General features: G+C 43.2%; 1 pseudogene; it reads left to right on the forward strand.

Annotated features, from left to right (window-relative positions):
- Window positions 1–11,253: 11,253 nt before the first annotated feature.
- On the forward strand, window positions 11,254–20,658 carry LOC133070568 (DNA fragmentation factor subunit alpha-like; annotated as a pseudogene).

The raw sequence follows: 20,658 nt of genomic DNA on the forward strand, positions 1-20,658 counted from the left end.
AAAGCAGTTATAATCGGTCTGGCATATAGCACTCAATAAATGCTGGTTAATTTTTTAAAAATTTTTTTCTTACAGTAAATTCCTTTCTATAAATTCAATTTATCTTATTATTAATGGCTTTTAGTTATCATATAGGTTCAATATATTTCCACTTGTGTGTATACATCTAACCCTATTCTCCTCTGCATACATAATTTTACAAAACTGGGCTCAGACCACATATATTATTTGTCTGCTTTATTCCCACTTAATATTGACAATCTTTCTATGTCATTCAACAATTTAAAAATCATGTTTAATGGCTCCATGTATGATACTGTTATTTGGAGTTACAATAATTTACTAACAAATCTCCTTTGTTGTATGTTTAAGTTATTTTTAAAAACCAATATCACCTACTTATCCATGGTAATTCCATTAGGATAAAGTCTCTGAAATAAAACTTGTAGGTCTAACATAAGCTCTCCTTTAAGAATTTTTCTTATTCTAATTAATATTTTACAATTCTTTTAACATTGTTCAAAGGTGCTGACATATTAGATAAAGAAATCTTTGGTAACATAAGTGTTACCTTCTCTGGAGACAGCCATTCAATCCATTAAGACGACATGAAAGTGTGTATAAGTGAGACTGAAGTTTCTGTAGCCTAGATGTGTCCCCCTCTTTGGGGAAAATTTAAAATGATATATTGGCAAGATGACAGTTCAACTGTAGCTTTTGAAAATATTTTCTTGCCAAATGTTAACATCCAGTAAATGAACATATTCCCTGTTAGATCAAAGAACTTAACACAGGAAAAATACAAGCTTGGGTATTCCCTTCACCTCCATTCACCATCTAAGACTTTTCCTATACCCCTGGCCGCTTTAGAAAAATATGATCACCTAGAATGATCCCTCACCTCTAGCTCCTATTGGAAATACTCCTTATTCCCAACAAGATGCAAGATGACATTCTTCCTAAGGGAAGGCATATTTGTTAAGCATGTCTTATGAGTGTCTTCCTAAGTACCTCACATCCAGTATTTCAATAACCCCTTGCAAATATGCATACAATTCTCTAGACTGCTCACTGCTTTATGCAGAAAAGAAGGATGCTATCTTTCTAATTCATCTTGGGTAACACATGGCACAACTAAGTATTTTACTGAAAGGTAAGTAGCAAGTATTGGACTTACTTGCTTTCATTTGGCTTACAGTAAAAAAGAAAATACTCTATTAAAAGCAGTACTCAGGACGTCCCTGGTGGCTCAGTGGTAAAGAATCTGCCTACTAATGCAGGAGACACAGGTTCAATCCTTGATCAGGGAAGAGTCCACATGCCACGGAACAACTAAGCCTGTGCACTGCAACTATTGAGCCTGTGCTCTGGAGCCCAGGAACTGCAACTACCGAGCCTTTTCTCTGAAACTACTGAAGCCTGTGCTCCCCAGAGCCTCTACTCAGCAGCAAGAGAAGCCACACACGACTACAAAGTAGCCCCTGCTTGCTGCAACTAGAGAAAAGCCCACACAGCAACAAAGACCCAGCACAGCCAATACATTAAAAAAACTAATAAGTAAAATTATTTTTTAAAAAGCAGTATTCAGACCAATGCATGATATAGCACAAAACTTTAATACACTACTTAAGTACATGAAAGTCATCTTCTGACAGATGAACTGGGAATTTTTTTCAAGTTTCCTTAGTGTAAACTTATAAAATTCTTACTTTCAAAAGTATCTGACACCGATCTTGATACTTGTTGAAAAGTCTAAGATACATCTCTACAGTGATTTAGGAGATTACCCTAAAGCCCATATTCTGAATGCATCATCAGAGTGTAACAGAGCAGGACGAGCACAGTCCTTAGCAGGCAGCCATTGCTGTGCCTCATTGCTGCCCCCCACCCCATCTGTCACTAGGCAACAGGTCTAGCCAAGCCATTGATCAGTGCCTCAGTGGGCCCCGCCCACAAGCAACCAACTATCAATGAGACACCCTGTTAGTTGTCCTGCTCAGCTATTGGTCAGCGCCACAGTGGGCTCTGCCCACAAGGAACAATCAATGATGGACCATTAGGAAAGCGACTGAGCCAAGGGACAGTGGTGTAGTGGTCATCAGGTGGAAAGTAAGGTAAGAGGCAGATTCAGGCCTTTTCCGGGAAGCCCTCCAGCTCACCCAGGTTTGGGCCAGCAGGTGAGCAGGAGGGCCCAGGGAACAGGCTGGACACTATTTCCTGCAGGGTTCCAGAGCCCTCACTAAGGCCTTCTACTAGCCATAGCCCAGCCCTTGAGGTAGCGGTGAACCTCTCCCCCATCCCTGTCTCTCTGATCTAGTAGCAATGAGTAGCAATGGCTGTCTGCATGGGTGGCAGTCTATGAGACCTGGTCTCGCCATTTGGGTGGGCCTGAGGAGACTGAGGGCCAGTTGTGTTGGGTGCGTGGCTCCCTCAGGGATGGCAGGTGAGCAGCATGTGGGAACCTGGCCCTGAAGGAGCTGTCAACTGAAATCTGCCTCCTCTTAGCCAGGACAGGGACCTTGGAGGGTGAAAGTTGTGTCTTGGGACGTTGCCCTTTCTTGTCAAGACAAAGAATACATTCCTTTAGTAGAGATTTATGGGAACATTATTACCTGACCATGCAATGACTCAAGAGCAAAAGATCTGGCATCAAGAAGTTTGCAACAACTAACCACGCCCCTCCCTCACGTTTTGCTTTTAACGGGGCTTGCTGAAAGCTTTCTGTAACATCGGGATTCTTAGTGCATGAGCCACCCATCTCCTTGTATGAACCTGTAATAAAACCTTTCTCTGGTCCAGACTCCAATGTTCTAGTTTTGATTTGCCTCACAGTGCATCAGGCACTTGGACTTGTGATTTGGTAACAAGAGAACTGATCACCGTCTTCATCCCTTCTTGGGATTTCCCCCACAGTCCGATTACAGGTCTGCATTTTAATATCCGATCTTTCAGCTAATCATTGTCCTGTGAGCTTGGTTCTCATCTCCACATAACTATTTTTGCTCTTTCCAAAGTGCCAAAGATCCTTCTAGAAAAGCAGCTGAGCAGGTGTGTGGTGAAGTGTTACAAATCCGGCTGCTGCGATGCCATCAAGATGCTTCTTCTCCCTGTGCCCTTCTTCCTCAAAGGAAACAGGAGTGCCCCTTCTCGCATAATGGCAAAAGGTTAATATATCTGATTTAAACGTATGCGGAGGGGGCATTGCGTTTGGGGTTCAAATTCCTAGAACTTCCACGGATGAGGCTTCTTCTGGGTCCCACTATGAAGGTAGAGTACAGACAAGGTAGAGTACTTGTGCTTTCTGCCTGGTGATGGTCACCTCATGATCCTTTGTAACCCATCAATACAGGGGCTATCAGAGCTGGAGTCACTTCCGCTTCACTTGAAGGTGAATGCTGAGGGAGGTGCTCACCGGCTTCAGAAGAGGGAGGCGCCTGGGCTCTGCAGCAGGAAGGTCCGCGCTCGCCCTCGGGGACTCGCCTCTGAACTGACTCCATAGCTTGTGAAGGGGACCTGCAGCCCTGTTGTGTGAGGTTGTTTTAGACGACCTGCTGTTACTGAGAGGGTAACAGGCAGGAAGGCCAGGGGTCTCCAGATGGAGGAAAGAGGCTGTAAGTGCCAGACATTTTTATCTCTCTTAAGCGGCAGGAAGAAACAAACCAGCGATCTGTTTTTCCTTCTCTATACAAATTTAAAAGGAGGTTTCTCTTAACATTCTGTGTTGCCATGACACCTGGTTTCACCTAAAGCTAACTACTCTCAAACTTTGAGTTAACCAATACATTCCTTTTTCGTATGGAAATGTTGTCTTAAGCTATGTTAATGAACCCCAGACTCTATCTTCAAGTTGGTTCCGCCAAACGGCCTTACTTACTCAGGTATTGTTCCCCTAATCTATGTAAACGGAACTATTTGTTGGTATTCTGCCCTTCTACAAGATTCAAGTCAATCGTTTTATGGCCTGGGATGGATTATCTGATGCCATTCTAAATTTTATGACATTCCTTTCATTTCATTAACAGACTGTGAGTGACTATATAACATACAGCTAAAGACTAGGAGGGGGGTACTCTTTTGCCCCCTTCTGATGCCTATGTCAGAAGCTTTCTCTATACTTTAATAAAACTTTATTACACAAAAGCTCTGAGCGATCCAGCCTCGTCTCTGGCCCCGGATTGAATTCGTCTCCTCCGGAGGCCAAGAATCCCGCGTCTTATCGTTCAGCAACAACCTTTCATTACCTGCAGAGGAACAACCAGAAACTGTCACAAAATGTCTCAGAGTCAGCACCCTGGGCCTTCTACGTGTCCACATCCTCCCCCTCAATGGCTCTCGCCTTGACGCACCGTCTCCGGAGTGACACCCTTCGCTCTTCCTCCGAGCTCCTCGCCTTCTGCAGTTTGGCCAGAGTCGAAGCTCTTCCCACCCTCAGTGGGCAACTTGTACCTGAATTTGTCGTGGTCACAGTCTCTCCTGGCGCTTCAGCACCTCCCGAGCTCTGCCGGGCTCTGCTGTCCGAGTCCCTGGAACTGAGGCTCAAGCCGTGGCCGGCGGACCCGGGGTGATGCCAGAGGGCAGTACACGCTGGGCCGCTCGCGCGGTCTGGGCCGTTAAGGATGTTGATTCGTTACCCAACCACCGGCTGGGAAGCCGGTCACGATTCAAACATCCATCAGAGATCAGTCAGTTATTAAAGGATTGTATCATATTTTGGGCACCTACTTTTACAATCTCTTAATATTTCATATTGGAAAGAAGGTGAATTTTTAAAATTTTCTTTACCAAAAATTGAGAAGTCCTTGTAATGAATCTGGAGAAGGAAATGGCAACCCACTCCAGTGTTCTTGCCTGGAGAATCCCAGGGACGGCAGAGCCTGGTGGGCTGCCGTCTATGGGGTCGCACAGAGTCGGACACAACTGAAGCGACTTCGCAGCAGCGGTAGCAGTAATGAATCTGCAGGTCCAATATGTGATGGCAACTGAATATGATTACAGAATTACCGAGATCTTACGATGTAAGGACATGGGCTTAGGCTTAGGAGCCAGAATTCTGGTCGGAAATCAAAAGGGGGCAGGGGTGGTCTTCTTCCCTGCAGGCAGCTGGCTGTCTGTGGTCCTCCGCCCTGTCCCCTGATCCTCCCCCAGATCTGCCTTCCTCCTCCAAGTGCTCTTGGTAGCAGTTAGAGGTGGGGATGTGGTGCTTGCAGTTGGCAGGGACCCTGTGCTGCACCTGGGGAATTGGGGGCGGGGGGGCGGCAGCAAGGAGGGCTGCTGTTGTTTAGATTGGCTGATGGCTGAGGCTTCAGGGTGATGGGGCAGCCCTCTGGCCTCAGATCTCTTATAACCTGGGAGCGATACTGGAACATTACCTCTTATTTCTGGCCTATCAGTGAGTCCTGGATCTCCAACTCCTCATGAAACTGTGGATGCCAAGAAGTCAGTCTGCCCAGTCCTGTGGCTCCATGTAAAGCTTTAGTTCCTCATATCCATGACCCACAATAATCCTTGGATCCTTCACAATCTGCTTTAAAGTGCCTCTTTAGTTGGGATGGAGAATGAGAAATTTCCCCAGCAGATTTCCTCATTCCATTGACAAGAATGGAATGTGATATGTTCTGCTCAGACCCTGCGTCCATAGCTCCTTGAGTTTCCATATTTCTAAAGGCAGGGAATCTCTTGCCGGTGTAGACAGGATGACTTCCTATGGTTCTTCCCTGAGAAAGTTCTGGGGCAGCATGAGGGGGACCACCCCAGAAGGTGTCCAGTTTGTTGTAAAAGGTGAATTTGCTGCTGAAGCCAAAGCATGATGCTTGTGTTCACATCCAAGAGCAGGTTTTCTGCTTGTAAGTCTCTGTAGCACCCTCCTGGTGATCAGTCACACAGAGCACTCTACCGGTGGACGCTGCCTTCAGCCTCTCTGCTTTCCTACTGCCCTGAGCCACGGGTGCTCACACACCTCTCCTCCACTAGCATCCTCTGAAGGCAGGGAGTTTCCTCCACCTCTGTCACTTCAAAGATTTCACTATGTTGGGATGATCCAAGCCTTCATGATTCCTGCTTTGTGGCACAGTCAGCAGAGGCTGGAGAGTTCTGCCGAGATCAGTGATCTTTATGGCTGTTGCTTTCCCATCTAGGACATGCTGGCCAGCTTTACTGGAGCCCAGTCTCCCTTGCCGACAGTCTTGAGGGCCTGGAGGAAACCATGTGAATCTGAGTGTCTCCTCAGCAGAGAAGGCTCAAAGGGCCCTTGGTGTGGTGTACTCACTGCTGTGCTTGGAGTCAGTCCTAACATCAACTTATATTTGGGAAGAAGTGGTGAGACACCTGGTCTAAATCAAAACAAAATCAGTTCAAAATTCACCCCATGAACTGGTCTTCATGATGAGTCAAAGCACAATGCTAGACAAGAATAAAATAAGAAAAATGGGAGGTCCAGTGGCTAAGACTCTGTTCCTAATGCAGGGGGCCTAGGTTCGATCCCTGGTCAGGGAACTAGATCCCACATGCTGCAACTAAGACTTGGTACAGTTTAATTTTTTAAAAAAATTAAAAAAGAAAAAAGAAAAATGGGAACAGAAGTAAAAGAATAAAGAAAAAAGAAAAAATGAGAAAAAAAAAAAAAAAAAGAAACAGACAAAAATGCCAAAGAAGAAACAGGGTACCTTTAGTCAAAGTCTCTCAGGTAACTGAGAAGCAACTACCTGAGCCAGAGGACTGACAACTTAGGCCCAGCCAGGGACTTAGACAAGTGCTAGGAACTCCAAAACAATAGTTTCATATGAGGTTATGGAAGGACATGAATCTATCAACAAGGCTGGGCATAATCCATTGTGATTATCTCACTGTTCGATTTCAAAAACCTCCTTATTATTAAATATTAAGGACCTCGGAGAGCTTTCTACCTGGGTTAAAGTGACATTACCTTATTAGAAACTGAAACGTGTAGGATACGTCAGTGGCCTTTTCTAGTTTGGAAAGGTGGGATTATTTTTGGCTTTTGAAAGGCTCATAAAGGTCTACACTTAAAATATTCATTTTCCTTTAAATTCTGAATGACTGGGCTCAAAATAACATCACAACTTAAGTGACATTATGAAACTGTATGAAACACATGTGATGCTGTATGAAGTGCATCAGACACAATACAGAACATTGTTAGTATCTCTAAAGCCAGGGGGAAGCCAGCAGACAGTTTAATTTCTTCTTCACAGATCTGCCCATTTTCTTTGAAGTACATTTCTCTTTTCCCACCGTCCAACCTGAAGACTCTGCACTAGCTCCTACCTCTTCCTGAAACATTCTCAGAGATCCATGTGGCTCCCTCCCCCGCCTCATTTGCTCCGGTCACTTTCTTAGACTCTGGTGACAGTAGGAGTCTGAAACCAGTTACATTTACTGAAAGCCTGTCATTGATGAAACTCATTGAAAACAAGCCTATTTCACAAAGCCAACAAAAAGAACTTGTAAGAGTTGTTATAATTTAATGAAATTGATCAATACAAATAATCCACCTTGTATAGATGTGAGGTTTTGTTGTAACTTGAGTTACAAAACCCCCAGGATTAGAACCCATGACGGACATCATATACTTTCTTCTATTTCCATCATAACCTTGCGGTCATGTGGCCCTCCTCTGTCCCTCCTGTCTCTCTCAGCCATCTCAGACCTATTAGAAGGTGTCCAGTATCTGGAAACATTTCGGCATCCCAGGCCTCCAATGACCTAGCAGTTGCTTGCAGAAGAGCAGCTGGGAATCCTGGGGATCAGGGACTCTCACTGGGTCACCATGAATTGTGAGGAAATGTTCTGGCTTTTCCATCAAGTGCTGTAGTTACCATGATCAAGGCGCTGTGCTAGGCAGAGTGGGGAACTCTATGTCTCCACACACCACCTTCCACCTTTAGGAGTATTTGGGGAGAGAGAACACACACTGAAATTAGAAAGGAAGAGAGGGGCATCCCCGGTGAGCCAGTCTTTAATAATCCACCTTCCAATGCAGGGGATGCTGGTTCGATCCCTGGTCAGGGAACTAAGATCCCACATACCACAGGGCAACTAAACCTGCATGCCACAACTAAGACCTGATGAAGCCAAATAAATTTAAAAAAGAAAAAAAGGAGAGAAGAAAACAGAAGGACAATGTCAGGTAGTGTGTATGTTCTGATGTAGTCTCGGTTGTTTACTTTTGCTTTTAGTGCTTGTACTTCTGGTGTCATTTCCAAAAAATCATTGTTAAGACAGATGTCAAGGAGCTTTTTCTGCAAGGAAAATTTTAAGAGACGCTAGAGGGGTCGAGGGCGCTGTCCGGTTTCCCCACTAGGGGGCGGGCTTGGTTGACTCACTGGAGCCTTGTGAGCTGGGCTGTGACGGCCAGTCCATCTTTCCCCACAAAGGATTCCACACGCCCTTTTCAGAGGCAAGTACTTGGAAAACATCGCCATTTTTCTTCTGTAATTCTTACTTGAAAATGCATACTCAGAAAAAAAAAAGAAAATGCATACTCAGAAAATTAAGAAAATATAGAAAAACAAAGAAAAACATAGAAATAAAAATTATCCACAGTCTCAGGACACGGGGATTCCAGTAGCAGTTTAGTGTGGAATGAGTTGAATTTTTTAAAGTAACAACTGGCATCACAATCCTTCTTAGCTGCGGGGTTCCTTTTTCTTTTTTTGAGAAAAATAAACTGGCACATTTTCTGAATGCAGGTGGGAGGACATCTGTGTCCCTGGGTAAAGGAAGGAGAGAGATGGGGTGTGGGGGCTGGGTGTCCTCTGACAAAGGGGATTCATTCAGAGGTGGGAGTTTGATGACCTGGCTTTTATTGCACCAAATGCAAAAAGTGTTGAATCGTGTGAATGGATATTTTAGGGGTGCTGTGTGGAGGTGATAATTTCACATCTAGATCAAAACAAACAGTATAAACTCTATGAACGTGGCATCCTGGAAGTGGGGATTCCAGAGGCCATGAGCACAGAAGCCCATGTGAAGTTGCAGAAATCTGGGGCAGGGCGTTTGGACTTCTACCCTCCGTGGAAAACTGACAGGTGTGAGTCACTATACCCGACATTTGGGGAAGGAACACATCCAGTTGAGTTATTCAGTGTCATGCTAGAAATACAGTATTAGGTTCATGCTATTATTTTATTTGGGATCATGCTGTTATTATATAAACACACCACGATTCCTTCCGTGACCGTGAGAGACAGCACTCGTTGATTGCAGTGTTTTCTCCCCTTGTGCAGACACGAGCTCAGAATCCTTCCCAGCAAACCATTCTAGTCCCTTGCTACCAGTTCATGGGAGTTGATGCTCAAGATGAAATTTTCTGCTCAGCTTGGCTTAGCCATAATATACATTCTATTGAGGCCAGTTCTCTTACAATGCCTTTGATGGATGATTCAAGGCTTCCCACATTTGCCTCCAACTTTTCTCTCTAGCTCTAAACAATGACATGCCATCAAATGGAATGCTTTCTGGTGCCCAATACAGTTCTTGTATTACTGTGTAAGTCTTTGGAAGTCTCCAGCATTGCTCCCATCTCAATAACATTCCAGAATCCTTCAGCCAGCATTTAAGAGCTGCTTTTGCAGCAAAGTCTTCTAACCATTTAGGTCTCACAGAATTTTATGTGATCACATCATTTAAATATTGACAGCACTCCACACCTTTCAGTAAACACTAGTGTTTTGCCACCAAGATTTCTTCCTTGGTTAATGCTTTTTGTTTCCTATATAAGAAACCACGTCTGCCCCAATTTACCTAAGTATCAACAAAAATGCTAAAAAACAGAGCTGACAACTAATACATTTTTGACACCCAGGAAGGAGGTCTGCTAGGAAAAATATTGTAAAGTGGGGAGCAGCGAGGAGCCTGCTAAGGAGAGGCTCAGGTCACAATCGTCAGGACTATATTGATCACTTGGTCGAAAGATTTAGCCAATGTATAGATGGAGATGGTATGTCTGGAATGTTCAATGACATTTTCCTGAGCTGTAGGTCATTTGTAGTAATAACAGAAATTTGAAGCCAAAGGAGGTACAGTGGGTAACTGCTGCCGCACTGTACTCAGCTGTGTTTGACTCTTGGTGACCCCATGGACCATAGCCAGCCAGGCTTCTCTGTCCGTGGAATTTCACAGGCAGGAATGCTGGAGTGGGTTGCCATTTACTTCTCTGGGGATCTTCCCAACCCAGGGAGCTAACCCATGTCCCATGTGTCTCCTGCACTGGCAGGAAGATTCTTCACCACTGAGGCACACTAGGTGCTATTTCCTCAAGATGCTCTGTGACTATGAAGAACATATTGGGCCACAGAGCAAGGACCAACTCCCAACAGCTAGTGGACTCAGTATAGTCAGCCACTTGCTTACATAAACAAGTTTTACTGGAACATATATTGTCTATGACTGTCTTTGCACCTTAACAACAGAGTTAAGGAGTTGAGGCAGAGACTGTGTTGCCCACAATGCTGAAAATATTTACCACCTGGCCCTTTAAAAAAGTTAGAAATCTCTGCTAGAGAATATTATTATAGCTGTGATTCCCATTTCTGGGATCCTTGAGACTCGCCATATGGTAGAAACTGCTGATGGTGTGCTAGTAATCCCTGGACAAAATACAGGCACTCACTGAGGTATTTTTTTGGCTATTTGAAATGTTTCAATGCTTTCCATGAGATATAATTTAAGTAATAACAATAATCTAAAATAGAGCAAGGGATTATCCCTGGTCTTGCACTCTACTGTAAGAATATTTTTACACATTTGTTGCTTTGAATTGTCTTTGTCAGAGACAAGAGAATGAAAACCCAAATGAAAATGAGAAACTTATATATGGATGTAGTCATTGTCAGTCATTTGGGGATAATTAAGAGAAGTGGATGTGACCTTGAGGGAAAGGACCATATTCATGGACATAGGATACATTCATGGTACCTGAGTCCAGACAGCCTTTGGTGTCGGTCCTCTTAAAAGGGGGGATGTTCAAGTCTCTGCTCTGCTCAGTCCTCAAAAGCAGCTCACAAATTAAAAAGAGAGACCTCTGCATTGAACACCTAAGAAACCAGAGCAGGTCATTGTCTATACTATCTTGATTAGGAAAAGAGGGATTAAAAATTTTTTTTTCTTTGATTGATGTCTGCCCCTTAGCATCCTAGATCTTGTATTCACTGACTCATCCAACAATACTGTTTATGCTACTGAAATCTGGCAATATGAATATTTCCCCTGATCCCTGGACCATAACAAGAGACTATGGATAAGCGTGGGGACCAGGGCTCCCAGGAGGAACTGTCACTTCTATGTCTGATGGAAGGTAAGTGACTTCATTGAGGACAGACTTCCCTAGAGTTTTCTTCCTCTCAGAACCCACACAGATGCACAATGATTGCATTTGTTGTTGCTACGGCTGTCATTAGAAGAGGCGTCTGGTGCTATGATTTCTTTTCATCATCCCACTGCTCAACAGTGACCTTTCTTTCCCTATATTTTGTTTCACTTTTTTTCTGAAGTTCAAAGAGAAAAACGACTTTCTTTTCCTTAGGTTTCTTATCACCTTCTCAGCAGTAGATCCTCTCCATATGTTCAAACATTAGGTAAGCTGTCATTTTCACATATCTGCGGAAACCACTCACAGGACCCACTCCTCTCTACACATTGCTTTCCAGGTGGCTGCAAAGTAGCAGATATTTCTGTCCCTTCCCCTCCATCCAGGGTTCTCCCTCCACCTCCCTTAATTAAGGTTTTAAAAAATATTTATTTGACTGCATCAAATATTTAAATATTTAAAATACTTATTTACTTAGCTGTGTCCTGTGGGTCTTTCTTTGCAGCACATTGACTCTCTAGTTGCAGTGCCTAGGCTTAGTTGCCCCGGAGCATGCAGGATCTTAGTTCCCTGACCAGGGACCAAACCCACATCCTCTGCATCGTAGGGTGGATTCTTATTGTATGAACATTCTCTCACACTGGGTCCTGTGTCTCCTAAATTCTATTTCTTTATTCACTTGGGTTTACTCCTAATTTTGATGGGACAATTCCTCTCAGCTTCCTGAAGAAGAGGGCATGGAAAGAAAATTTTTATTTACATGTATAAAAGTATATTTTTCCCTTATATTTAAATAATTATTTGGCTATGTTTAGAATTCTAAGTTAGAAACTATTTTCCCACAGTATTTCTGAAGGCATTTCTCCATTGTCTTCTAGCTTTTAGTAGTTGTTGTTGAGAGGTCCAATAACACGTGGATACTTGCTCACATTAATCCTTTTTCCCCTAGAACTTGTAGAATTCTCCTTGTCACCAGTATGTTCTAAAAGTTTACAATCACATAGTTGGGAACGATTTATTTTTATCCATTTGGAAACATATCGCTCAGCTCAGGGAAATTTAATTGGATTTTTCTTGAAAAATTTTTCTTCCTTTCATTTTCTATGTCCTCTCTTCCTAGAACTCTTTTAGGTTAGATGATGGTCCTCATAGTCTGATTCTCTAATTTTTAAATTTTATATATGCTATTTTCCTTTTTTAGTCTGTTTTTCTATTTGAAAGAAATTTTTTGTTTTGTTCTAATCTTTCTTTTGAGTTTTTCCACTTAATTGTTGCTTTAATTTCCAAGAGTCCCTCCAAGTTCTTTAAATGTTCGACTTTTTTCATAACATTCGATTTTATTTTATGGATGCAATGTCTTCTCCAATATCTGAATTTGATGGTAGTTTGTTGTTGCTGCCTTAACTCTTCTCCCTTCAAATCGCTTGTGCTTGGCCACTGTCCTCAATGTTCGAGGCTTTCTTAAAATATCTGGGGATCCTTTGATTCCAATTCAGAATTAAGAGTGGACACTAACAAACTGGCCAAAAGCATGTGTGTGGGCTAGATGACTGGGCTTCCTTATGAGGTGATCCCACTGTGCCTTTTTACTGAGGTCACACTGAGACCATGATCTTTAGGCTTCTTCCCTGGACTTCACTGATTTCCTTCATTGGTTCAGTTCAGTTGCTCAGTCGTGTCCGACTCTTTGTGACCCCATGGGCTGCAGCACACCAGGCTTCCCTGTCCATCACCAACTCCCGGAGCCTGCTCAAATTCATGTCCATCAAGTTGGTGATGCCGTCCAACCATCTCATCCTCCATAACTGTCTTCTAATCTCTTGCCTGGAGGGAATAAGTCTGGATGCAACATCTGACTTGGGAAGAAGATGTGGTCTCAAAATTCGATATGCAAACATATACTTAGCACTCTTGTTTTCAGTATAGTATCCCAGAGTTTCAGTGCCTATAACCCCAGTCCAGGCCCCTTCATTTTATCTTCTATCTAGAATAAACTTGCCATCTTCTACATAAATTGGGGAGGAGATGCAAAGACTAGAGGGAGAGTCTTTAGGTATAGATTCTTCTTAAACTTTTCATCAGTCCTCCTATTCTTAGCTTCAGTTCATCCCTACACACACATACAAATTTGATTGATTGAAATGGCAGCGTAGTTGCTTTGTGATATTGTGTAAGCAACTAGTTCTTTCAGTTTCACATCTGAAAATGGGGATACTGACCACCTACCTCCTGGGGCTGCTGTGAATATTAAGTAAGATGAGCCCTGTGTATGGCCTCATTTGATTAACATAATTTATTGTTACCCATAGAGATAACAATACTAATAAATAACCTTTTCAGATGCTTTCTATGTGCCAGACAATGTTATAGGCACTTTTTATGTGTCTCATCTCATCCTCACAACAGAGATGAGAAATCTAAGCTAAGAAAGGCTAAACAACTTGCACAAGGTCACGAAAATTTCATGTAATTTCATCTGCCAATTAGTTCTCAGGTTCTGAGTCCTGATTTTTAAAGTTTCCTTCCTTTTTCTAAGTCAGATTCCTGGCATGAAACTGACAAACTCAAGCTGAGTCATTAAAGAAAGCTGAATAAGGAAGTCGGTTGAGAATCCCTTGGACTGCAAGCAGATCCAACCAGTCCATTCTGAAGGAAATCAGTCCTGAATATTCATTGGAAGGATGGATGCTGAAGCTGAAACCCCAATACTTTGGCCACCTGATGGGAAGAACTGACTCATTGGAAAAGACCCTAATGCTGGGAATGATTGAAAGCAGGAGGAGAAGGGGACGACAGAGGAGATGGTTGGATGGCATCACCGACTCAATGGACATGAGTTTGAGTAAGTTCCAGGATTTGGTGATGGACAAGAAAGCCTGGCATGCTGCAGTCCCTGGGGTCATAAAGAGTTGGACACAACTTAGCCACTGAACTGAATAAAGAAGAGGGTTGGATTTAGAGATAAGAAGAGGTGACATAATACCCTAGGGCTACTAACAAACTAAGCCCCACCCCAGAGGGTCAAGAGAAAGGAGAAGTTATAGGAGTCTAAAGAAATAGAGGAAAACAATAGAATGGGAAAGACTAGAGATTTCTTCAAGAAAATTAGAGCTACCAAGGGAACATTTCATGCAAAAATGGCTCAATAAAGGACAGAGATGGTTTGGGCCTAACAAAAGCAGAAGATATTAAGAAGAGGTGGCAAGAATATACAGAAGAAAAAAGATCTTCACAACTCAGATAATCACGATGATGTGATCACTCACCTAGAGCCAGACATCCTGGAATGTGAAGTCAAGTGGGCCTTAGGAAGCATCACTACGAACAAAGCTAGTGGAGATGATGGAATTCCAGTTGAGCTACCTCAAATCCTAAAAGATGATGCTGTGAAAGTGCTGCACTCAATATGCCAGGAAATTTGGAAAACTCATCAGTGGCCACAGGACTGGAAAAGGTCAGTTTTCATTCCAGTCCCAAAGAAAGGCAATGCCAAAGTATGCTCAAACTACCACACAATTGCACTTATCTCACATGCTAGTAAAGTAATGCGTAAAATTCTCCAAGCCAGGCTTCAACAATACATGAACTGTAAACTTCCAGATGTTCAAGCTGGTTTTAGAAAAGGCAGAGGAACCAGAGATCAAATTGCCAACATCCGCTGGATCATCGAAAAGCAAGAGAGTTTCAGAAAAACATCTATTTCTGCTTTATTGACTATGCCAAAGCCTTTGACTGTGTGGATCACAATAAACTGTGGGAAATTCTGAAAGAGATGGGAATACCAGACCACCTGACCTGCCTCCTGAGAAAGCTGTATGCAGGTCAGGAAGCAACAGTTAGAACTGGACATGGAACAACAGACTGGTTCCAAATAGGAAAAGGAGTACGTCAAGGCTGTATATTGTCACCCTGCTTATTTAACTTCTATGCAGAGTACATCATGAGAAATGCTGGGCTGGATGAAGCACAAGCTGGAATCAAGATTGCAGGGAGAAATATCAATAACCTCAGATATGCAGATGATACCACCCTTATGGCAGAAAGTGAAGAAGAACTAAAGAGCCTCTTGGTGAAAGTGAGAGAGGAGAGTGAAAAAGTTGGTTTAAAGCTCCACATTCAGAAAACAAAGATGATGGCATCCGGTCCCATCACTTCATGGCAAATAGATGGGGAAACAGTGGAAACAGTGTCAGACTTTATTTTTCTGGGCTCCAAAATCACTGCAGATGGTGACTGCAGCCATGAAATTAAAAGACGCTTACTCCTTGGAAGGAAAGTTATGACCAACCTAGATAGCATACTAAAAAGCAGAGACATTACTTTGCCAACAAAGGTTCATCTAGTCTAGGTTATGGTTTTTCCAGTAGTCATGTATGGATGTGAGGGTTGGACTATAAAGAATGTTGAGCCCCGAAGAATTGATGCTTTTGAACTGTGGTGTTGGAGAAGACTCTTGAGAGTCCCTTGGACTGCAAGGAGATCCAACCAGTCTATCCTAGAGGAAACCAGTCCTGAATATTCATTGGAAGGACTGATGTTGAAGCTGAAATTCCAATACTTTGGCGACCTGATGTGAAGAGCTGACTCTTTGAAAAGACCCTGATGCTGGGAAAGATTGAAGGCAGGAGGAGAAGGGGATGACAGAGGATGAAATGGTTGGATGGCATCACCAATTCAATGGGTTGAAACTGAAAGACATTTTCAACTCCCTGTAAACTCTGGGAGTTGGTGATGGACAGGGAGGCCTGGCGTGCTGCAGTCCATGGGGTTTCAAAGAGCCAGACACAACTGAATGGCTGAACTGAACTGAAAAAGGGAATTGTAAACTGATGTCATCTGTGGGCTTCAGGAGAGGAAAGTTCTGCAGTGTGGAAGCCCCAGAAGTAAACACTCGAGGATACCATTCCCTCTCTCTGAGATCTTGTTGTGCCTCCCTTTGGCCAAACCCATTGGGAAGCCAGAGACCGTAGAGCTCCTTGTCTGATGGTGACAGTCAGGTGGAGAAGGATGCAGAGTGGAGCTGTAGGGGCAAGTAGAAACTATCATGTTCCAATTCCATGGACTCATGAGACCTACATTACTTAGTTTTCAGAAATGCATACTCAAAAGCAAAAACTTAAAGGTGGAGGAGAAAAACACAGTGAAGTAAATAAAGATGAAAAGTATCTTCATCAAATACTTTCATCAAAGTATTTCACCAAAAGTATATTTTGGTGTGAAGTGAAAGTCACTCACTCATGTCCGACCCTTTGCAACCCCATGTCCATGGAATTCTCCAGGCCAGAATACTGGAGTGGGTAGCTGTTGTCTTCTCCAGGGGATCTTCCCAACCCAGGGATTGAACCCAGGTCTCCAGCACTGCAGGCAGATTCTTTATCAGTTGAATCACCAGGGAACATTTTGGTGTAGACCTTCCCTAAGAAGCAGACTTAGAGAATCACCCTCATGTATCACTATCAAATCTTCTGCCTGTGTAAATCTGTGCCTTCAGCCTGCCTTCCCTTTCATAATTTAGATGAATTATCCCTGGTGTTTTTTTTTAAGTCAAGCATCATAATTTTGTTCTAGTTCACATCCCATTTCACCTACTTAAGGACTCCTCTCCAGCAATTATCAGCTCTTTGGTATCCCAGTTTTCCATCTCTCTGATCAGCACATATACATTCATTAGTATCTCCCAATTCAAAAACAATCTCCCCTCAAGTCCTCTCCAGTTTTACCCACCCAAGTTTCTGCTTTTACAGTGAAACTTAGAATTGTCTCCTTACTTCTTGTTTTCTCGTTTACTCATTCCAAACAAGCATTTGCTTCATCACTCTTGATTTACCAATGACCAACGTGATGCCACCTTTCTGTCCTTATTGTGGTTCTTTCTCAAGAACTAATTCTGAAACTTCCTCTTTGGAACTTCTTTTCTTAAACTGGTTCTTACAGCAGCATCACCTTCAGGTTTTCTTCCCTCCTCACTGGCCACTCCTTACCTCTTCTGCAGTTTTTCATCCTCTATCCAATTTCTCTGACTGTCACTGTATACCAAGTCTCCATCTGGGCCAGCCCTCTCCTCTACCTCTACAGTCTTTCTATAGGTAATGGCTTGCAGACCCAAGGCTTTCAGAAGTACCCACATGCTCAGGAATTCCAGATTTATCACTCCAGCCTGGACCTTTGAAGACTTCTCTCAAATATCTAGCTATCGCCTTAATAGTTCCACTTGGATATCCACTAGACATCTCAATTTGATGATTTCAAAACAGAACTCTAAAATCTACTCCCAAAGTCTACTCTTCTCCCATAAATCTGCTATTCCTGTTGTCTTCATCTCAATGTTATAAGGGCCCATCAAGTTGCCCAGGTCAAAAACTCACTATAATCCCAATTTCTCTTTTTACCTCATACCATATAACATCAGTTCAGTTCAGCTCAGTCGCTCAGTCATGTCTGACTCTTTGCGACCCCATGGACTGCAGCACGCCAGGCCTCCCTGTCCATCACCAACTCCCAGAGTTTACTCAAACTCATGTCCATTGAGTCAGTGACGCCATCCAACCATCTCATCCTCTGTCATCCCCTTCTCCTCTTGCCCTCAATCTTTCCCAGCATCAGGGTCACTTCCAATGAGTCAGCTCTTCACATCAGGTGGCCAAAGTATTGGAATTTCAGCTTCAGCATCAGTCCTTCCAATGAATATTCAGGACTGATTTCCTCTAGGATAGACTGGTTGGATGTCTTTGCAGTCCAAGGGATTCTCAAGAGTCTTCTCCAACACCACAGTTCAAAAGCATCAATTCTTCGGGGCTCAACATTCTTTGTAGTCCAACTCTCACATCCATACATGACTACTGGAAAAACCATAACCTAGACTAGATGAACCTTTGTTGGCAAAGTAATGTCTCTGCTTTTTAGTATGCTATCTAGGTTGGTCATAACTTTTCTCCCAAGAAGTAAGTGTCTTTTAATTTCATGGCTGCAGTCACCATCTGTAGTGATCTTGGAGCCCCCAAAAATAAAGCCTGCCACTGTTTCCACTGTTTCCCCATCTATTTGCCATGAAGTGATGGGACCAGATGCCATCATCTTAGTTTTCTAAATGTTGAGCTTTAAGCCAACTTTTTCACTCTCCTCTTTCACTTTCACCAAGAGGCTCTTTAGTTCTTCTTCACTTTCTGCCATAAGGGTGGTGCCATCTGCATATCTGAGGTTATTGATATTTCTCCCTGCAATCTTGATTCCAGCTTGTGCTTCATCCAGCCCAGCATTTCTCATGATGTACTCTGCATAGAAGTTAAATAAGCAGGGTGACAATATACAGCCTTGACGTACTCCTTTTCCTATTTGGAACCAGTCTGTTGTTCCATGTCCAGTTCTAACTGTTGCTTCCTGACCTGCATACAGCTTTCTCAGGAGGCAGGTCAGGTGGTCTGGTATTCCCATCTCTTTCAGAATTCTCCACAGTTTATTGTGATCCACACAGTCAAAGGCTTTGGCATAGTCAATAAAGCAGAAATAGATGTTTTTCTGGAACTCTCTTGCTTTTCGATGATCCAGCGGATGTTGGCAATTTGATCTCTGGTTCCTCTGCCTTTTCTAAAACCAGCTTGAACATCTGGAAGTTTACAGTTCATGTATTGTTGAAGCCTGGCTTGGAGAATTTTACGCATTACTTTACTAGCGTGTGAGATGAGTGCAATTGTGCGGTAGTTTGAGCATACTTTGGCATTGCCTTTCTTTGGGACTGGAATGAAAACTGACCTTTTCCAGTCCTGTGGCCACTGATGAGTTTTCCAAATTTCCTGGCATATTGAGTGCAGCACTTTCACAGCATCATCTTTTAGGATTTGAGGTAGCTCAACTGGAACTCCATCATCTCCACTAGCTTTGTTCGTAGTGATGCTTCCTAAGGCCCACTTGACTTCACATTCCAGGATGTCTGGCTCTAGGTGAGTGATCACACCATCCTGATTATCTGATGTTACCATATAACATAGGGAACTATATTCAGTATCTTGCAATAACCTATTAATGAAAAATAATATCATATATACATATATTATATATATAACTGAATCCCTTTGCTGTATACCTGGAACTAACACAATATTAATTACCCCCCAAAAATGTGGGCTTTCAAGCTATACTGCCTAGATCAAATTGTACCTCTACCAGTTAATAACCTATATGACCTTGAACAAGTTATTTAATGCCCCATCTGCAGATAGTAGCTCCTTCCCTATAGAGTTGTGAGGATTACATGAATTAATACAAGTGAAGTCCCTAGAACAGTACCTGGAATATAATTAGTGATCAACAGATGTTAGCTCTTATTTTCGTTATCATTATCTATCTTCTTTCTCAAAGTTCTATTATATTTTACATACAATAGAACACATGATATCCTGCATTTGTTTTAGTCATGGACTTTGACCATTTCCTCACACCAGTTAATGCACTTCTGCATGTTTAATATTCTTGAAACGCCACCTGTCTTGGTGTGAAGAAGGTACACTGTGAAACTTTAGGAGGTGAAAGAATTCAAAATCAGTATAAAATAAATTAGATTTGAGTATAACATTAAAAATCCAGGCTCTTTAAAGCAGTGTCTGCTGCGCCGCAACAACAGCCAGGAACAGCACGGTGTGGCAGCCTCTTGCCTCAAGGAGCTAAGGAACAAGGCTTGTGACATTCTGGCCATTGATAAGTCCCTGGCACAAGTCACCCTGCCTGGCAGAGAATATCACCATAGTGGATGATGATGATTACTTCCTGTGTCTTCCTGCCAATACTAAGTTTGTGGCTTGGCTGGGAGTGAGAAGTGGACACACAATTCAGATGGAGGCACAGCTTGGATTACCCAAGAGTCCTTCAACAGAGATGAAACAGACAGGAGGGCAGGGTTGAAGTGGAAGAACGTGGCCAGGCAGCTGAAGGAAGACCTATCCAGCATCATCCTGCTTTCGGAGGAGGAGATCCAGATGCCCATTAATGTCCTGTGTTTAGAGCTGACTCAGGAACTCGGCCAAAGTCAAGTGGCAGTCCAGGGGCTCCAGAACACCCTCCAGCAGGTGCTTGACCAGAAAGAGGAAGCCTGTCAGTCCAGGCAGCTCCTGGAACTTTATCTCCAGGCTTTGGAGAAGGAAAGTGGCATCTTGTTGAAGCAGCAAGAGTCCAGAGCTGACCTCAGGGACAAGAGGGACGTGGTTGACACGGGTGTTAGAGAGAGCTCCTCCGAAGTTACACCTGCGACCCAGATCCTCTTAACACTGAAGGAGAAACCTGCCCCAGAGCTGAGTTTGTCTAGTGAGGATCTGGAAGTGGACGAGCACCAGGGACCCTGA

The sequence above is a fragment of the Dama dama genome, chromosome 15 (genome assembly GCF_033118175.1).
Source record: "Dama dama isolate Ldn47 chromosome 15, ASM3311817v1, whole genome shotgun sequence".
Lineage (NCBI taxonomy): Eukaryota > Metazoa > Chordata > Mammalia > Artiodactyla > Cervidae > Dama > Dama dama.